Source organism: Piliocolobus tephrosceles, chromosome 15 (genome assembly GCF_002776525.5).
Source record: "Piliocolobus tephrosceles isolate RC106 chromosome 15, ASM277652v3, whole genome shotgun sequence".
In the NCBI taxonomy this organism is placed as follows: Eukaryota; Metazoa; Chordata; class Mammalia; order Primates; family Cercopithecidae; genus Piliocolobus; species Piliocolobus tephrosceles.
Window position 1 is genome coordinate 77,618,453 of NC_045448.1, and position 20,322 is coordinate 77,638,774.

Sequence of the window (20,322 nt, forward strand, 5' to 3'; positions counted from 1 at the left end):
CCATTTTCATGATTTTTATAATCATAGTGGCACATTCAAACAAGAACTAATATATAATAAATATAAACATTATTCTTGCTTTCTTGGAAAGATGTCCAGTACTCCAGCTTGTGCTTGAAATGACGCTATAGACTAGATATAAAATCAAAGGTCAGGCTTTTGATGTTTAAAGAAAGTTTAGAGTGAAGTGGCAAATACAGACTTAAAGGTCATGCACAATGGGCAGCTCAATTTTGTCATGATTAAAATCGGGATAATAATTTCTGCATTGCCAGCTTCAGTTGAAGAAATAAGTAAAACTGAATACCCAAAGCCTAGCCACTTTTCGCAACACTGTAGACATGTAACAGATGTTACATACCGTCGTAACTCATACTTAGAGTAAGAATTTGGTTTATAATCTTCCAAATTATACAACATAAAAAGTGGAAGTTTTTATTCCTGTAAAATTTTATTGAATTATTAACATATCATTTGAAGCATTACTCAATATGGAAGAAATTATTTATGCACCATTATTTGAAATATATCTGGTTTGTCCAATGAGTTACACTTGTCATACATAGCTAGGCAAAAAGAAAAAAGGCCAAGTTCCTTTCTTTGAAAACATTACAATGTAACCGGGAAGGCCTGAAGGAAGAGAACAATTATAGAACAATAAATAAAGATGCAGAGGGAAGGATTTTAAACTCTCAGTTCCTGTTCTTGAAATTTCAAGGAAGTATTTAGATTTGAGATGGGAAAAAAATGGAGTTCTTAAAATGCTAAGTGCCCTTGTCAACTGAACATCACCAGAAGGAATAACGGAGCAATAAGCTGATAATAATAAGTAGCAGTAGAAGTAGAACTAATGTTTACTTAAATTCACTTGATCCTGAGACTACACTGAGATGTCATGTGCCTTCTCTCATTTAAGTCTCATTGTAGCTGTGTTATTAACACTCTCTTCATTTTAAGATGAGAGAGTTAAAAACTAGATTTGATAGGTTGCCTAACTTCTCTAGAAAAACAAAGACAGTAAAGTGGACATGCAAGAATTTGAAGCCAGGTTCTTATGTGGAGTATTCATTATACACTAAATACAATAATGTGGGAATAATGAATTGTTCTGTGAAGCTCTGTTTTATTAATACCATATAAAATATTTGTGTTATTTAGTGTTCACTCATAATATATGTTAAACTCCATCTTATCTAACTCTTTTTTGTAGGAATCAATGTATAGATAAAAACAAAAATGTGAAAGTTGTTAACATACATGTAAATGGATAGATATTTGTATGCACCCATGCATACAAGTATGATAACACATATGCACACATATGAACAGCATTCTACTTTTCACAACCTACTTTAAATGGCAGCTATTCAGTAGAAAGGAATAGCAGTATGGTTAATACAATACACCCACTAACCATAAAATCATTTATATTTGACGTTGAAAATGTGTGTTTTATTATTTGGCTTGAGGGAATAGGCACATTTACAGCAGATTCTTATCAGAGACCAAGCAAAAGAAAGAAATTGCAAAGTGACTCCCCAAATCGAAAAGAAATTAGAAGCTGGCCAAATATCCTGATTTTCCTCCCTTCTGCTCTGAACTGAAGCATCTTTCTTAATTGCATGCTCTGAGCTGGGCTTTTACATTTTTCTCTTTTTGCAGATCCTCAAACTATTTTATTCATAACAGGATGGAGAAGAAAGAAACTTTGAGCAAGACAGAGGTTCCCAAATAGTATCATATCTACAAGTTTCACGACAACAGCACGTAAACCACATCACAAAGTGGAAAGTCTATTCAACGACAAAAAAAGTAGGACTGTCTTTTGTTTCTTTCTCCCACATAACTTGTTATGAGCAGAAAACTTCATAGATAGAAGTGACGACAAATTTACCTTGACGTCACAATCTTGTCCCCATAAATCCTGTTCAATGTTTAATTAGACTGGAGAGGTGTGTAACCAACATGACTGAACTCATGTGGGTTTTGTCAGGTGAACACAAATGTCTTGCTTTTTAGTTTTTTTTCATTGAAGTGTGTTGGTCCTATTTGCAAAGACAATGTAACAGTCTTATACTGTTTAGAAATAGTGTATTTTAGGATGTCTCATCTCTTCTCATATTTTTTTGATTTCCATTTCCAGTAGAATTGGTAAGAGTAATTTCATTTGGAATCAATTCCTTGGGCTGATTATGATTCTGCAGGTGTTATATGGTAACTTAGTAATAGCTCTTATATATCTAAACCACCAGAGATAATTTAGAGTAGAAATGCATATGGAATAATATATTGCTTTTCCACTGAATTTCAAAAGAATTCATTATGATTAATAATATTACAATAGCAATTGGAGGAAGTAATAATGATTTGCCACAAGTTATAAGGACTCATTGAATAGTTTTAATCTTACTACATTTAAACATTGAACTGCAAGTACATTCAGCAATACTCAATAATGAGATTTGGGACGCATAATAACACTATTAATCATAGTTAGATTTTGTACATTTTATGGGAAGGAATATATATTTGGTGGATTTTATTTAAATATTTTAATGATTTTGATAAAGTTATATGTGTGAGATTTGGATCGCATAGTGATTATGTCTTTACAAAAGCCATATTTGTTTAAACGACTGATAGATGTAATTCTCTAGTGAATATTCCATATTTACACCAAAATCCAACCTCTTTTTACAATTAAGATAAATAGGGTCCTTTGAGGAAAATAAAGAGTGCTTTAGCTAATAAAAATACAGAAACATCCAATCTTCTCTTGTTTACATTACAGAATCTCTGTTTCAGAATTAGCTTATATCTATTTATCTTCAGTTATTGGAGAAATCCTCAACATTGAACATAGGTACAATTACAAAATGAGTTCAAATAAATGAATAGTTATCAAGTTTCTGGCTCTTTCACATTGGTATGTGAGGATGAAGTATATGAAGAAGTATGAAGAATTCAGGCTGCTTTATTGGGAATTCACTCTCATGGAATTCCCAATAAAGTAGATGCAGAGCAATATAGAGCTCAATATAACACAAGGTAAAACCTGTTCTACTAGGGAATGGAATAAAGTACCCCAAGGAGAGAACAATTTATTCTGCTTGAATAGTTCACAGAACACTTCATAGAAGAGATAACATTTTCAGCCAGACTTGATAGATGAGAGAAATTTCAGCTGTTGAAGGTGGCATGAAAAACGTGCCAAAAATACTAGCAGAGAAGTGGTGTTGCTCAGTGGCCACAGGATACAGTGGGAAGATCTCAGACTCTTCTCTGGTATCCAGTTCCTCTGTGTTTCATCAATTAATGTATCTGTAAAATGTGTTACTTTTCTGTAATTATAATTTACTCCCACATAACAAAATTTGCATCACCAAACACATCAAGAAGTTTAAATCACCTTATTATTGATTTTGGTGCAAAAATATTTTGATGATGACATTAAGAAAACACAGAAAATTCAACGATTATTTCAACAGAGAAGAGGTAAGCAGCATTATAATTGACTGGTCAAGGTCACAGGCTAAGTACCATTACAGCCAAAATTAGGAGTTATGAGGAAAGCAAAATGTAGGAAAAATAAGAGATAAGACGGAAGACAAAATATATAAAATTGGTGAAAAGTAATATGACAACAGTAAGATGCATAAGCTTGGACATGAATGAGTGAGAGTAGAGGCCATGATGCAGACAAAGAGAACTGAATTCACAAATTATGAAAACAGTGGTAGTAATGGTGATCCATAAGAAAAACAGTTAAGCAAGCCCTCCCAAACATTTCAGAGCATTTCACTGGGAACTCAGTAATCCTTAAACAGCTTTACCAGAAAAGAAGAGCAGCCACTAGTTCTGAAATTAGTCTAAATACATATATTAAAAGTCACCTTAAAGGTCTCTATGATAATGTTGCATTTTATCTCACATATCCTGAAAGGTTTATTTACCAGGGCATTTCAGGTATTGAGATGGAGTCAGCCATAAATACAGTATAACCTCACTTACACTTATGCATCTCAACTTAACAAAGCGTATGTCAGAAAATCATCCCTCCTTGCACTTTCCAAACTTTGTCTAATGCAAAGTAAAGGGAGTTATTTAAGAAAATTGTATTAACCTTCTATACAGGAAAAATGAATATTGTATCTGAATTGAAAGGTTAGAAAAAATGTGTCCTCTGGTGAATCAAAATGAATACTCACTCATCTGCTTAATGTGGATTTTTTTGACTATAAGAATTTGCTGCTCAAAACTTCAGATGACATATTTTACAAACAGTTGTAAACAAACACTACATTCTGCATTTGGCTAAATTAGGGCCTTATGAAAGTATTTTTAATGTTAAAAAGAGGAAATAGTGAAATCTGACATAATACTTTCAAAAATAAAACAGATACTCAAGAGCAGTTGTAGGTACTTTTTAGAAAGGGCTCAGCCATATTAAGACTAAATTCTAAATCATATAAAATCAGGAAATTTATTTTGTTCATTTGCTCATTGCTAATAAACATGTTTGCTCAATTAGCAGAAGTATAGACAACATTTTATGATAATGATCAGGCATCTTAAATGAAGCTTCAGAAAAAGTATGCAACTATCTCAAATGAATTTCTAATAACTACTCTTCCTTTTTAAAATTCTGATAAAACTTTCTAAATTTGACCACAACTGGGGCCTGAGAGTCAGTTGTCTTTATAGTGAGACAAATATTTTAAGTGTCCAGATGCTGCAGTCTCTCATAAAGTAGACATTTGGTGGTAAAACAATAATAGTTCTATATCATTGAAAACCATAATACATTAATTTATTGCTTCCAGAGTTTTTGTTTATATTTAAAAGGAAAATGAGAAATATTTCCTGATTGAGACATACATTTATGTACTTACTGATACACTCAGGATATAGTTTAGCTCTTTTATTTCTGGACAATTATAAAGTTTATCATAAGGACAAGCAATAAACGTCTTCTGAAAGTATAAGATTTGGATTATTTAATAACTATGTCCTCTGCGTTGTTAATGGCTTCTTGATTAGGAATTAATGACATGCTATCTGGAAGTACATTAGTGTATTTGAATGGAAACTGTTCAAACTCAGGCTATTGCTAAGGTAATAGAGACATATTCTCTTGCCTTCCTGGAAAGAACTTTGTTATCACCATTTATACATAGTGTAATTGAGTTATTCAGGAGCTGTTTTGCCTAATATCTAAATGTATATCATTAATGAAACTAAAATGAACTAGAGTTTCCCAGATGTCAGAAAACCCTCGTTGTTTTCCTGATAACGTGTCTTCAAATAAACCAGACAGATGCATTCACGTGCAGCCTGTTCTACTTCATTTCAACACTTTGGAGGAGGAATACATCAATGTGATTTAAGAATAGATCTACATATTAATATTTTCTATAATAAGGAGGAAATAAATACAATAAGTGTAGTACATGTCATTTCATGATGATGTTATTCACAGAAGGTTTATACAAAAGTCAAATGATAGATTGGCTGCTCTGAATAATAGTTGGAAAAAATTCTAAGAGAAAATGCATATAATAAAATTATTTCTGTTTGTTCTAAATTTTAAAAGTAAAATTATAAGCATCAAGTAACAATAAAGCTGAAGTGATGAGCAGAATAAAAATATCTGCCCTGTGATTTAACTTGTCAACATGTATGAAATTTAATGGTAAATATGAAAGAATTGTAATGATTAGGAGAGTATGAACTGCTATTCTTAAGGATGGCTTCTCTGTCAGTCACTTTTTTCTAGGTATCCCAGTCTATCAAAAAGTACAATTTCTTTCTTTTAAAAGATAATTACTGGTAACTTATAGTTTCAGCTCTACTCTTCATAATGACACAATGTTTTTCTCTATTAATTAAAGGAAAACAGGTCACTGGAGCACATCTTTTTTTGTTGTTTGTTCCAAATAATATTTACCTAGCCTTTATCATCACAGTAAGAGAGGTGAACCTTAAAAATTTCAAGGTTTGTTTGACTATAAGGAATTGCTGCTCAAACCTTCAGATAATAGATAATTTTTTTCTTTTACTTTAATTTCTGGGATACATGTGCAGAACGTTCAGGTTTGTTACATAGGTATACATGTGCCGTAGTGGTTTGCTGCACCTATCAACCCATCATGTAGGTTTTAAGCCCCACATGCATTAGGTATTTGTCCTAATGCTTTCTCTCCCCTTGCTCCCCTCCCCCTGACAGGCCCCAGTGTGTGATGCCTGTCAGGGGGCACACTGAGAGACAGGTCTCCTCCCTGTGTCTGTGTGTTCTCATTGTTCAACTTCCATTTATGAGTGAGAACATGTGGTGTTTGGTTTTCTGTTCCTGTGTTAGTTTGCTGAGAATGACGTCTTCCAGCTTCATCCAAGTCCCTGCAAATGACATGAGATCCTTTTTTTTTTTTTTTTTATGGCTGCATAGTATTCCGTGGTGTATATGTGCCACATTTTCTTTATCCAGTCTGTCATTGATGGTCATTTGGGTTGGTTCCAAGTCTTTGCTGTTGTCAATAGTGCAGCAATAAACATAGGTGTGCATGTGTTTTTATAGTAGATATTAGCTATAGTAGGCTACAGTAGGCTTTTGGCAAAGTCTTTAGGGTTTTCTAGGTATAGGATCATATTGTCAGGGAAAAGAGATAGTTTGACTTATTTTCCTGTTTTCCCTTGTAGAATAAGCTGACGACCTACAGATTTGGAGAAAATATTTGCAAACTATGCCTCCAACAAAGCTATAATATCCACAACCTATGATGAACTTAAACAAATCAATGAGAAAACAACAAATAACCTTATTTGAAAATGGCCATAACAGACGTTTCTCAAAAGAAGGCATATATGTAGCCAACAAATATGAAAAAATGTTCACTATCTCTAATCATCAGAGAAATGCAAGTCACAACCACAATAAGATACCATCTCACACCAGTCAGAATGGCTATTAATAAAATGTCAGAAAAGCAGAAATACTGGCAAATTTGCACAAAAAGGGAAAGACTTACACCCTGTGGAAATAATTAGTTCAGTACTGTGGAAAACCATTTGGAGATTTCTCAAAAAACTTAGAAAATGGAGCTACCGTTTGACCCAACAATCCCATTACTGAATGTATAGCCAAATGAAAATAGATCATTCAACAAAAAAGACAGATGCACTTGTATGTTCATCACTGCACAATAGCAAAAACATGGTACCAATCTTGATGCCCATCAATGGGGGACTGGGTATGGTACACATACACTATGGAATACTATGCAGTCATAAAAGAATGATACCATGTGCTTTGCAGCAACATAAATGGAGCTGGAGACCATAATCCTGAATATGTTAATGCAGGAAAAGAAAACTACTGCCTGTTCTCCCTTATAAGTGGGAGCTAAACATTTAGCATCCAAGGACATAAATATGGGAGCAATAGACATTGGAGACTACTAGACGAGAAAGAAAGGAAAGAATGGGAGAATGGTTCAAGAAACTACCTATTGGCTACTATGCTCACTACCTGGATACACTATACTAGTGTAACAAACCTTCATATGTACGTTTCTAAAATAACATTAAAAAAACAAGTAAAGTAAAAAAACAAGTAAACATTAAAAAAACAAGTAAAGTAAAAAAAAATAGCATACCTGGAAAAAAAGAAAAACTTCAAATAAGAAGAGATTAGGGATGTCACCGTGATAACACAATAGAATATTCCAGACCTTTTCCCCCACAGGAACACTGATCTAACAATATATGGACCAAAAAGCCTCTATGAGTACTTCAGAAATCAGTCAGGAAGTGGCAGTACTCCATGCAAGTGCAAAGCCGAGAATAGCTGCTTTGAAATGGGCAAAAAATGCTATTTTATTTCAAACAAGAGAGCACCTTTCTTAACATAGCACTGCTCACAATGGGTAGGAAAACACACACACACACACACACACATTATGTTCTCTTGTGAGAGAAAAGAGAAGAGTAGAACATACATCATATATTTCATCATTTTGGGAAACTGCCCAAGGGACTGACTAGGAGCATTGAGAGTTAACTGGTATACCTTGAATGTCTGGGGTCCACAGAGATCAAAAGAGAGTTCAGCAGCTTATTGAAGCACTGGACCACACATCATACCACACAGAAACCAGCACAATTCACCACAATTGGGATTAAATGCCGGGTTTGTGGCTTCTCTCTTGGGATGGAAAAAGTAGAGTAGAATGTGCATCTGATATTCAGCTTTTCTGGGACTGTTTGAGGTACTGATTACTGCCTTATCTGACTCAGAGTCCTGACGGGGGCTGGCATAACTTGTATGCTTGGAGGTTACAGAGCACAAGAGAGGTCAGTAGCTTATGACAGTACCGGAGAACCTGCAATATCACAGACAGACACCAGAGAGAGAAAGAGACTACAGCTCCTGAGAAAGAAACTGACCAGTCTCTGCAATAGAGAAATTACATGCACAAGCCTAGAGAAAAGATATATGTATACAAGATTTGAGAAACCCTCATATGTATAAAAAACTTGAGAAGCCAGGCAGATTGGGGGTGGTCTTTCGCTGAATGAAGTCAGTCCATAAAGACTCAGAGAGGTAGCTTCTTTCAAGTGCATGGACACATGTAACACAATGTTATGCAGCATACAAAGAAACAGAAATAAGGCCTAATCAAAGAAACAAAATAAATTTTTAGAAACAAACTCTAGGGAAATAGGTGTATATAAATTATATAACAAAGAATTCAAAATAACTGTCAACAAGATGATCCATAAGTTCAGAAAACAATGCATGAACAAAATGAGAATATTAGCAAGATATAAACTAATAACAAAGCAACCAACAAACAAACATTTTGGATATGAAGAACACAATGACTGAACTGAAAAATTCACTGCCGTTTCTAGATCAATCCAAAGAAAAAATCAACAAATTTGAAGATAGGTCATTTGAAATTATCCAACCTGAGAAATAAAAAGAAAAAAAAAATGGGAAAGAGTGATGAAAGCCAAAGGACTTAAAGTATATCATCAAATGAACAAATATGGGAGTTCCAGATGAAGAAGAAAAGAGAAAGGGCCAGAAAACTTACTTGGACAATATTGTCTAACATGGTCTGAAATCTGGGGAAAAATCTGCAGATTTGAAAAGCCCAATGAATTAGAACTGGAATGAACCTAAAGAAGCCCATACCGAAATACATGATAATAAAATTGTCAAAATTAAATAATGAAGAGAATTTCTAAACAATATGAGAAAAGCAACTCATCACATACAACTCACCACATTACATATATATTCATAAGACTATCAGTGATTTATCAGCAGAAATCTTGTGGGCCAGAAAGAATTGGTGTGATATAGTAAAAGTGCTGGGGACAAAAACAAAACAAAACAAAACAAAACAAAACAAAACAAAACCCCGCCAGCCAGCCATAAGTACCATAACCAGCAACAGTATCTTTCAGGAATGAAGGAGAAATAAAGACTTTTCCAGGAAAGCAAAAGCTGCAGGATACATCAGCACTAGACCTGCCTTCCAGAAAATACTAAAGGGAACTCTTCATGTTAAAATAAAAGGACACAAGATAACAACATGAAAGCATATATAAGTATGAAGCTTACTGATAAGGGTAAATTTATAGATAAATAAAAATATGGTAATCTTGTAATGGTGATGTATAAATAACTTTTAATTCTGAAATAGGAGTTAGCAAAAAAATATAAAACTAACTACAACTATTAAAATAGGTTAATTGACACACAATATAAAAAGATGTGACTTGTGACATCAGTGTTAAAAAGTCAGTTGGGAGAAAAAAGGTGTAGTGTTTTTGTATGTGATTCAAGTTAACTTGTTACCCACTTAAAACAGATTGTTATCATGATAAGGTGTTTTATGTAATCCTCATGGTAACCATGAGAAAATATAGACATAAGATATGAAAAATAAAATGAGAAAGGAATCAAAGTATGTCACTACTAAGAATCAATAAAACAGAAAAGCAAGAAGCAAGAGGAGAGGGTAAAAAAGCTACAAGGCAGCGATATGAACTGTTTATGTTCTTAAATTCATGTGTTGAAGTCTAAATTCCCAGTACGATGCTATATAGAGGTGGGGCCTTTGGGGGTAATTAGGTCATGAGGGTGGAGCTCTCTTGAATGGAATTAATGATAACCTAAAAACAGAAGAAGATGCAGGATCTCTCTTTTCACTCTCCACTTGGGGAGGGTACAATGAGTGGATGGCCCTCTGCAACCAAGAGTGGGCCCACACCAGACACTAAATTTACCAGTACCTTGATTTTAGACTTCCCAGTCTCCAAACTATGATAGATAAATATCTATTAGTTAAGTATCCCACTCTATGGTAAATTGTGATAGCAGCCCAAACTGACAAAGATGGACAGCAAGAAAACATTGAATAAAATGGCAAAAGTAAATTATTACTATCAGTAATTACTTTAAATGTAAATGGATTAAACTCCCACTTAAATAAAAAACCTAGAGAGGTTGAATGGATTCAAAGAATAATATTCAGCTGCAGGCTTTCTAGAAGAGACTCATTTTAGATTTAACAACACACATTGGCCAAAAGTGAGAGAATGAAAAAAGATATCCCATACAAATGATAACTAAAGAAGAACAAAGGTGCCATACTTCAGTCAAACAAAATAGACTTTAAGTCAAAACCTGTTGCAAGAGACAAAGAAAGATATTATACAATGATAAAAAGATAAACTTAAAGACAAGATATAACAATAATAAATATATGTGACCCAACATTAGAACACCCAAATATTTGAAGCAAATACTGATTCAAGTGAAGGCAGAAATAGAAAGCAAGGCAATAATAATAGGAGATCTCAATATCTCATATTCAATAATGGATGTAACTTTCAGGAGATCAATAAGGTAGCAGAGGCCTTGAATAAGTACGATAAAACAAATGAAACTAACAGACATATACAGAACATTCTACCCATTTAAAGCAGCAGAATGCACATTCTTCTCAAGAGCACATGGAATGTTCTCCAGGACAGATCACTTGTTAAGTCATTAAAGCAAGGTTTAACAAATTTAAGAAGATTGGCATAATGTCAGGTGTCTTCTCTGACCACAGTGGAAGGAAGCTAGAAATCAATAGCAGAATAAAAACTGAAAAAATAAAAAAGAAAAGAAAATTAAACACATTCGGACAACTAATATGTCAAAGAAGGGAAAGTTAAAGGGAACAATTTGTCAAAAGGGAAATTAGAATATATCCTGATAGAAACAAAAATAAAGCACAATAGATCAAAATCTATGGGATGTAGCAAAGGCAATAGTAAAAGGGAAGTTTATAGCAGCAAATGCCTACATTATAAAAGAAGAAAAATCTCAAATAAAATATCTAACTTTATACCTCAAAGAACTAGAAAAATAAGAATAATCTAAACATAAAGTTAGCAGAAAAAGGAAAATAATAAATACTTGATAAGAAAAAATAGAGAATAGAAAAAGTAAAACATTAACAAAATTAAGGAGATTTTTTGAAAACTCAATCAGTTGACAAACCTTTAGGAAACTAAGAAAAAAAGAGAGAAGATTCAAAATAAATAAAATCAGAAAGAAAGGAGGAGACATTACAAATAATGCCACAAAATAAAAAGAATTTCAAGAGATTGCTATGAAAAATTTTGTTAAAAATTTGAATAACCTAAAAGAAATGGATAAATTTCTAGAAACCTACAAACTACCAAGACTGAATTATAAAGAAAATTCTTAACAGACTTATAACTAGTAAGAAAGTTGAATAAGTGATCAAAACTTCCTAGCAAAGAAAAGTTCATGTTCATCACAGCATTACTAACGGTAAACAAGAGTTAGAAACAAACTGTGTCCATCAATGGATAAATGGATTAAAAAATGTGATATATACATACAATGAAATATTATTTGTCAAGAAAAGAGAAAATATTGTTATATGCTACAACATGGATACACTTTAAAGATATTATATTAAGCAAAATATACCAGTCATAGAAGGACAACAAATGCATGATTTTCCTTATGGGAGGTATTAAAGTAGTCAAACTCTTAGAACCAAAAAGTAGAATGCTGGTTACCAGCGTCTGAAGAGGGGAAAATGGAAAGTTATTGTTCAATGGGTAGAGTTTCAGTCATGCAAAATGAAAAAGTTCTACAGATATGCTCTACAACAAAGTGTATATAGTTAACAATATTTTACTGTACACTTATAATTTGTTAAAAAGGTGAATGTCCTATTATATGCCTTTGCCACAGTGATAACAAGTTAGATATCTCACAACTAATTTCAAGGTAAAAGAACCCTGCCTTACTTGATTTTACTTTCTAAAGTAACAGGCAAAAATATTTTAGATTTACTGGAGACTCTATTCAAATTTTAAATCCAACTTTAACAATTTCAAGAAGAATCCCTGTTTTCTATTCCAGAATTATTTTTTAATCTTTATCAAACTTGGATTATCATATTTGACTGTCCTTTTATGATGGTGCCAAATGGATTTAATAGTACCTTAGGGACCATTATTAGAAAGTGACCTAATAAATTGCTATAAATTTGATGCACTTTCTATTAACAGGGTGTAAAAACTTGAATATAAGAAAAATAATCGAAGTTTCTCATAATGGCACATACTCATATGGTTTTGACATGCTCACTTCTCATAACATATATGTTTATGATATGACTTTAATAATTCTGCCATATAGACTAGCTTTCCCTCAAGATTATATATATACATATATATGTGTGTGTGTATATATATATATATGTGTGTGTGTGTGTGTATATATATATTTATATATAATTTTAAACAAGATCAAGTCTTTTATGGTTATTGGTTCCAATTTCAGTTATTTTCAGCTGTAGGCCTTAAGTATCTTTGAGACAGTAAGATAAGCTTTAACACTTCACATGAATCACAAAGTGGGAAAAAGGAGGTTTCATTTACTACAAAATTCCATGGAATAAAACATTTCTTCCTGGCTTTCCCTTAGTTTGACATCAAATGTTTATAGCATGGCTAACCACCTGCACTCAGTGGCCAGGCAGAGGGCCATGTCATCATCATAATGCCAAATTTACTGTCACAATCTGTTCCCAGGAATCCAGAATATGAACAATAAAAAACTATGACAGAAACTTTGATTGCTGAAAGTTTTGAGTTTGACTCTATGTTTTCTGGCATTGTGTGCCGATGGATTTTTCAACTCGAAGACAGATAACTGAGCCCTATAATCACCTTGAAGAGCTGCCCTTGTAACGCACCCACCCCTACGCAGAGGAGAAATACCTACAGTGAGATTGCTGAATGTTCCAGAGAGAACCCTTTTAAATTTGTCGTACGCGTGGTTTCATAGTTGTTAAAATACTCTTTAAAAAGTAAACTTAGCACCCATTTCCATACAAGATCTTTTAGGCTCACAATGAGGCCCTGAAGCCTCATAATATCCCTCATGTGCAGATTCGAGGGTCTTCATAACTCTTGAATTTCACTTATGTAGTTTGTTTCATTTGAATCAAGAAAATAGCTCTTGGGTAACTTTCATGTTTCAGTGAATATAAGATCAAGGTATCCCACTAAATTGATACATAGAGTATGTGTCTTGATACATAGAGTACCATTTTAGTGGGATTAAAATTACTGTAAAGTGTGTAGAACAAAATTACTGTAAAATCTGCAGTATTTTTCAGATTTTTAACTTTGAAATATACCCCCTTTCCATTCACCTCCTCACAATCTCAAACACCACCACCCAAGTATCTTGCTGGACTACTTTTCCAGGCAAACGCTTGTGTAGAGCTTGTTTAAAGCCCAAAAGGGACTGTCCTTGGTACTGAAAAGGGAAGCAGCCACATGGTCATTGTTTTTCGGAAAAGAGTCTCTTACCTAGAAAACTGAACTGCTTTTTGGCCACTTTCTGCATCATGAGCATAATCAAACCTCTAAGCCCAGGGCATCCCTTTGGCTAGTTATGATTTCTATTACTTGGTGCTGAAATTTTAAATTTCAAATCTTTTCGTAATCTTCACTTTCAGTATTGTATTAAAATAGTCTTTAAGATAGTCTTGGTAAGATGTCAAATTTTAAAAATACATTATGTTTTAGTCATGATATCAATTTTAAAACAAATGTAATGGTGGAGAGGACCGCATTTTGAATATAGAGACCTAGCACGCCCTTTCTAGAAAATGACTGAAATGAAGAAAGTCACATAAATATGAAAAAACACCACATCAGTATTAGAGATGGGTGATAAGGCTGTTATCTAATAACCAAAATCAGAAACATCAAAATATTTCTGGGAGGAAAAAAAAACAGACAGAAATAAAACCAAGGGGACATTATCTACCTTTAAAAAAGTAAAGGAATAAAGAAGAAGGCAGTATCTAAAACAGATAAGACTTACTCCTATTGAAAAATTTTCATGAAATATGTGCAAACAACATGCAAAATAAGCTAACTTAAGCTTGTGGTATTGGCTATGGAATTTAAAGAAGTGTGTGATGCAGCTCTACCTCTAACTTGATAGGCTGTGGGGTGTGATTATAACGGTGAGTAGCAAAGAGTGGGTGTGACCGGTCCACATCTCAGCAGAGAAGAGTATTGTGTCATTGACATTATTTAAAATTCCAGAGCATGGTGATTTAAAAACTTCAACTCTTATTTAGTTTTATTATTATTTTAGAATCTCTACGAGTTATGCTGGCCATGACTAGTGGTGTTACTACCAATACCGTTGCCTTCATAGCCACTGGTTTACTCTGTATTAAAAATGGAAACTTGGCCAAACAACAACAACAAAAAATACCTGTTTAAAAGGGCCTAAGGGCAAGATGCCTTTACCAACCTGAGGGAAGAATGGACACCAAACTCAAGGTCTCCCTGTAGGACTGCCTACGCCACATCTTTCTCTCTATCATCCTAATTACCAAACAGTATAGAACTTATCATGTTCTACCATATTCAAAAATAAAACTATTATTCCACATTAAAATAATTTTATAGAACAACCATCTCATGGAAAAATGTTTCTAGTATATAAGTTAGTTATAACAATGCTACGAGAGAGATAACAGTATATATATTTGCACAGAAAACATAAAACATGAACAGTGGAATTACATGCATTATTTTATTCTTTATTTTATGATTTTCTTTTTTTAATTTTATAAAAATAAGCATTGTAATTATTACTAAAAAGACACAAACATCAAAATATTTAAAGGTTTTCTATATAAAGGGACATTATAGCAATGTGGACTTGTACCATCTCTTTATTATTTCTCTTCCAGAAGTTATTTAAAAAAACAGAAACTGTGAGACCTTATTATCCAGCTGCATGTGGTATTTTCGACTCAAATACTCATTTTAGCAAACACATGCATGTGCGTGCATACACACGTATTATTTTCAATATCACGGTCATTCAACAATAATTTCCTGAAGATTAAGATGGTATAAAAGTTAAAGGGACTCTAGAATCACGACGTTAAATTTTGAACCTGATTGTCATTTGTTTTGTAACACTATACATTTTGCTTTCCCTAAACAAAAACTGTAAGCCGTTTTATATAGTTGCTTAAATATCTGGACTTAAATCATACCATTCTTATAAAATTTAAAATGAGAAATATATTTAAAGAGCTTTGTGGAATTTTTGGCACATTTTAAACAACAAATGCTCATTATTTTTTGTTGAATAACAACTATGTATAAGACACTGTGCTAGCAATGTGTGGCTATTAAAGTACTACTACAAGATAATTTATTTTTTCAGTATAATTTTGTAATTAATACTTGTGAAAGATTAGAGAATATAAAGTTTTACTTTTAATTTTTCTATCAGCACTGATAGTGTAAGTCTCTTAACTCATTATCTACTTTTATTTTGATTTATTACAACAACAGGTTAAATCATTTCCCCTTATTGGCTGGTATAATATACAGGCTTTCCTAATTATCTAACATAGTAAAAAGCGCTGTTTATCAGGTGCCATATGTTAATAAGTATTTAATATAATTGGAAATCTTTGGGCAGTGAGAGGAGATGCTGCCAAAACATGACTGATTTGTCCATAACATCGTTTTCTGACTCTTATAATTCCCAACTGTTATAATAAGGCTTGGGTGAAATATTAGAGATGGAATATCACAGATCTGTTAGCTTGCCAACATTTTTACACATCAAAGAAAAAAATAACTATCATCGTCATTCCTGAATTTTGTCTCTGCTAATGTGAGGAATGCTCTATCAGGAATGGCTACCTTAAACAACTTTTCAGAATCTCATTACATATTTTAATCATTGAACCATTAGCCAGAATGGTGAGAAAAGAAGCATCCCAGGCAACCTAAGCACTTAAACAGAGAGACCTGTATAAAGTGGAATAGATGCTGGACCAACAGTAAGAATGGCGCTAGATTCCCAGGGCTACTATTAATGAATACTTTTACATAAGGAAGTCACTTCAGATTCCTGAGCCTTAGTTTTTGAATTTCTAAAATGAAGGGTTATAACCAAATTAGGACCAAAATCTGTTTTATTTCCCAGGCTCTAGGTGATACATAATGTACATATGTATCTGATTTTCAACAAATTTTAATTCAATAATATACTCTAAAATTTTGCTTTGTCAATTTTTAAAGCATTCATTAAACTTTAAAGCTGAGAAATAAGACATTGATAGCTCTCACTTGAACTTGGGTGATCTTTGCAATTATGAATTTATTCAATGAACCCCTTTTAATTTATGAATATAGTATTTCTGGTTTTCTGAGGGTTTCTTCCTCAATATAGGTCATAACCATTGGAGATAACCAGAGCATGCTTCATGCACACATACATGTTGAATCAAGCCCTTATGGAGTCTCTACTATAACTGTTTAAAGATGATGGAACTAAGGCTTGGAGTGGTAAACTATATGTTTAAGAAAGGACACACTTTAAATGGTAGGTCAAATACGATGTAAATATCACTACAAATAACTTCTTAGTAATTTGAAAGATAACCAAAAAATATTTCTGAGAAGACAGTTTTGTACAAAACAGTATGTACAAGATTTGACACATACAAAAATTTCAGTACAAAGTAATACATATTGGTAGATAAAGGTGTAGCAGTGGTTACAAATGTGGTAAACTCACAATCTTATGTAATTATATTACCTTCCACCTCCCCTCTCTCATGCCTCAATTTTTGTTGTTTGCATAACAATGTACTGTCTAGATAAATGAACAAGAGATGGAGAAGAGAGAGAGATATATAATTATTTACTATCATGCTAATAACTAATGAAAGTGTTTTTTTTTTTTTTTTTCTCTAGGGAGAGAATATAAACAGCTGAACTTTTGTGGTTAAGTGACTTTTACTACTCACCATTTAAAGCCCATGTATGTATTTCTTTTTAAAACAAAAATAAATGAAATAAATGTATAAACAAACTCAGTAATATAATTGCAAATTTTGGTGAAATAAATTTTAATATAATATTAAATAAAATACTGTTTCAAAAATAGGCAGAATATCTTATGAATTAAAACAACTATTACGAAAGAAATTTCAAAGGGTATTACAGGTTACCTCATTCAACTCATTAAGATACAGATAATTGCAATGCTATTTGCACATTTCCAGAGCATTAAAAAGATGCTAAACTTTACATTTTTAAATGCCACCATGACTCAGAAGCCAAACGTTGATTTAGAAAATTTAACACTAGCATACTTATACACACAAACACGTGCACCGTCAGATCAATCTCAATAAATCTCAATCATGGTTATAAATGAGCAAAAGGTAGAACTCTGACAATATTCAAATTGTATATTAAGATAAATTATGCATAATAAATTTAGTTTTCATCTAAGAATTCAAAAATAATCCAATGTAATTATTATTTAATGAATCAATAAACGAAAAATTTCAACTTAATGACCTGAATGTAAAAAATGTATTGTAAAAATTTAATTCTTATTCCTGAAAGAGCAATGATTACTAAAAAAGCAAACGTAAAATTAATATAACAATTTTATATGCTACAAACCAAGGGTCAACATTAAATTGTGATAAAATGCTAAATACTGTATTCTTAAGTAAATCATGATTTACTTAAGAAGGGATTACTATTAGTTATCATTGCTCTGGAACTATCTCCCTAGAAAAAAGTAAAGGAAAATCTGAAAAAGTATATTGATCAAGTGATTAATTAAAACAGATTTCTCATCAGAAAATGGGCAAACCACATGATCAGGCAATAGATAATATAAACACATATGGCTAACAAACCTTTGAAAAAATATTTGATTTGGAAATAATTAAAGAAATTGAAATTAATAAACAATGAAATTTATTTCTTCCTAGAGAATGAAAACACATTTAAAGATTCTTATGAGTATCATCTAACCTGCAAAATAAAAATTCTTATATTTCTTGTAAAAGTATCTTTTTTTTTAATTGGGGATATGGAGAAATTTGGCTTTATGATTTCAAAGCCTTAGGATTTTCATACTGTTTCATACTGCTTTTCCATATTTCAGACATATTACAGGGACATTCTCATGAATATTGGTACCTTGACATATTGTTTATAATAGTGAAAAATGTAAACAATATAAATATCTAATAATAATAATAAGTTTGTAACATAGGTTAGTGGCAGATAAACATTTACGGAAGTATTTTTAGTAAGAGAATAATACCAAAATTATGTAATTTTTAAAATTTCATTTTTATGTTAATATTTAAATTTCTGAAAGTATATTACACAAAACATGTCATTGATATTTTAATAATGAATATTTTTATTGCCTACTGTATTACAAATTATGTTTTTCATTAAAATCATATGCAATCAGAAATATATTACAAATATAAATGTCAAATTTTAAATAGGTTAAATATCTTTCAGTGATAGACATCAAATAAATCTTCATAGTAGTCAGAATTCATCTGGAATTTTAAAATAAAAATGAGCCTAAACCCCTATTAGCCAAACAAAATCAATGTGTGTAGCTGCGGCCCCAATAGCAATTCACTTTAGTTGGAGGTAGATGGGGTTAGTGTTATGTGTTATTTGGAAAATATTGTTAACATTTTAAACAATAAAAAAAACTCTTCAGATATTCAAGACTTTATTAGTTGTCTATAGTGTCTGTTTCGTTGAGTGTAACTAGTGTCTGTTTCCATGAATGTAACATGAAATATGTGGAAGAAATAATTTTACAGATAAATTTAGGTCTGGCACACAGAGTATTCCTGTACTATCCAAAGTCAGAGCAGCTGAAATGTCCCTCTGATCCTTCTGCATCATCCTCCAACAAAAGTGTTGCAATGTACCAATTTTTTTTCTTGTTCCTAAGTAAAGCTCAATAATTCTACAGAGGTCTGTACTCCCTGTCATATATTCAAATTGTTTTACATATTGAAAACTGAAATAAAAGTATGCTTTTAGAATTGAGTAATGCATATATTATGAAACATGAAAGATCTAAAATTCATAGTCTATGCTTCCTTACTTTAGGAAATTAAAAAAATAAGACAGCAATTTCAGCTTAAATCAAGCAGAAGAACAGAAATAATTAAAACTGGAACAGAAATCAATAAATTTGAAAATGGGAAAACAGAGAAAATCAATGAAATAGAAAACAATTCATAATAATAAAAAGAGAGAGATAGAAGACAAAATTATCAATACCAGATATAAAAAATAGACCCTTTGTACTTTTCCCATGGACATTAAACAATAACAAAAGAGTACAACAAAAAACTCTATACCCACACATTTAATAATTTAGGTAAAATTAATACAATTACTTGAAAGATATAAATGCCCAAAATTCAAACAAAGAAAAAGAGACAATCAGAAAAAAAATCTGATTAAACCCATATCTATTAATGAAATTGAATAAATAATTAATAACCTTCCAACCTCCCAAAAAATGAAGCATCAGGTCCAGATAGTTTCATTGGTGAATTCTACCAAACATTTAAGTAGGAAATGATACCAATTTTCCAGGATCTGTTTCAGAAAATACACACAGAAGACAAACTTCCTAGCACATTCTATGAGGTCAGCATTACCCTACCAGCAAAAACAAATTAAGACATTATAGAAGAGTGAAAGTAAACTACAGACCAATATCTCTCATGAACACAGATACAAACAATCCTCAACAAAATATTAGCAAATTGACTTCAACAATGTGTAGAAAGAATTATATACCATCATCAAGCAGGATTTATTTCAGCTGGGCAAGGTTGATTCAAAATATGAAAATCAATTTATGTT

General features: G+C 32.2%; 1 protein-coding gene across 3 annotated transcripts in view; it reads right to left on the reverse strand.

Annotated features, from left to right (window-relative positions):
* Positions 1-20,322, reverse strand: part of LRRTM4 (leucine rich repeat transmembrane neuronal 4) — a 774,590-nt gene that overhangs the window by 195,128 nt on the left and 559,140 nt on the right. The window lies entirely within an intron of this gene.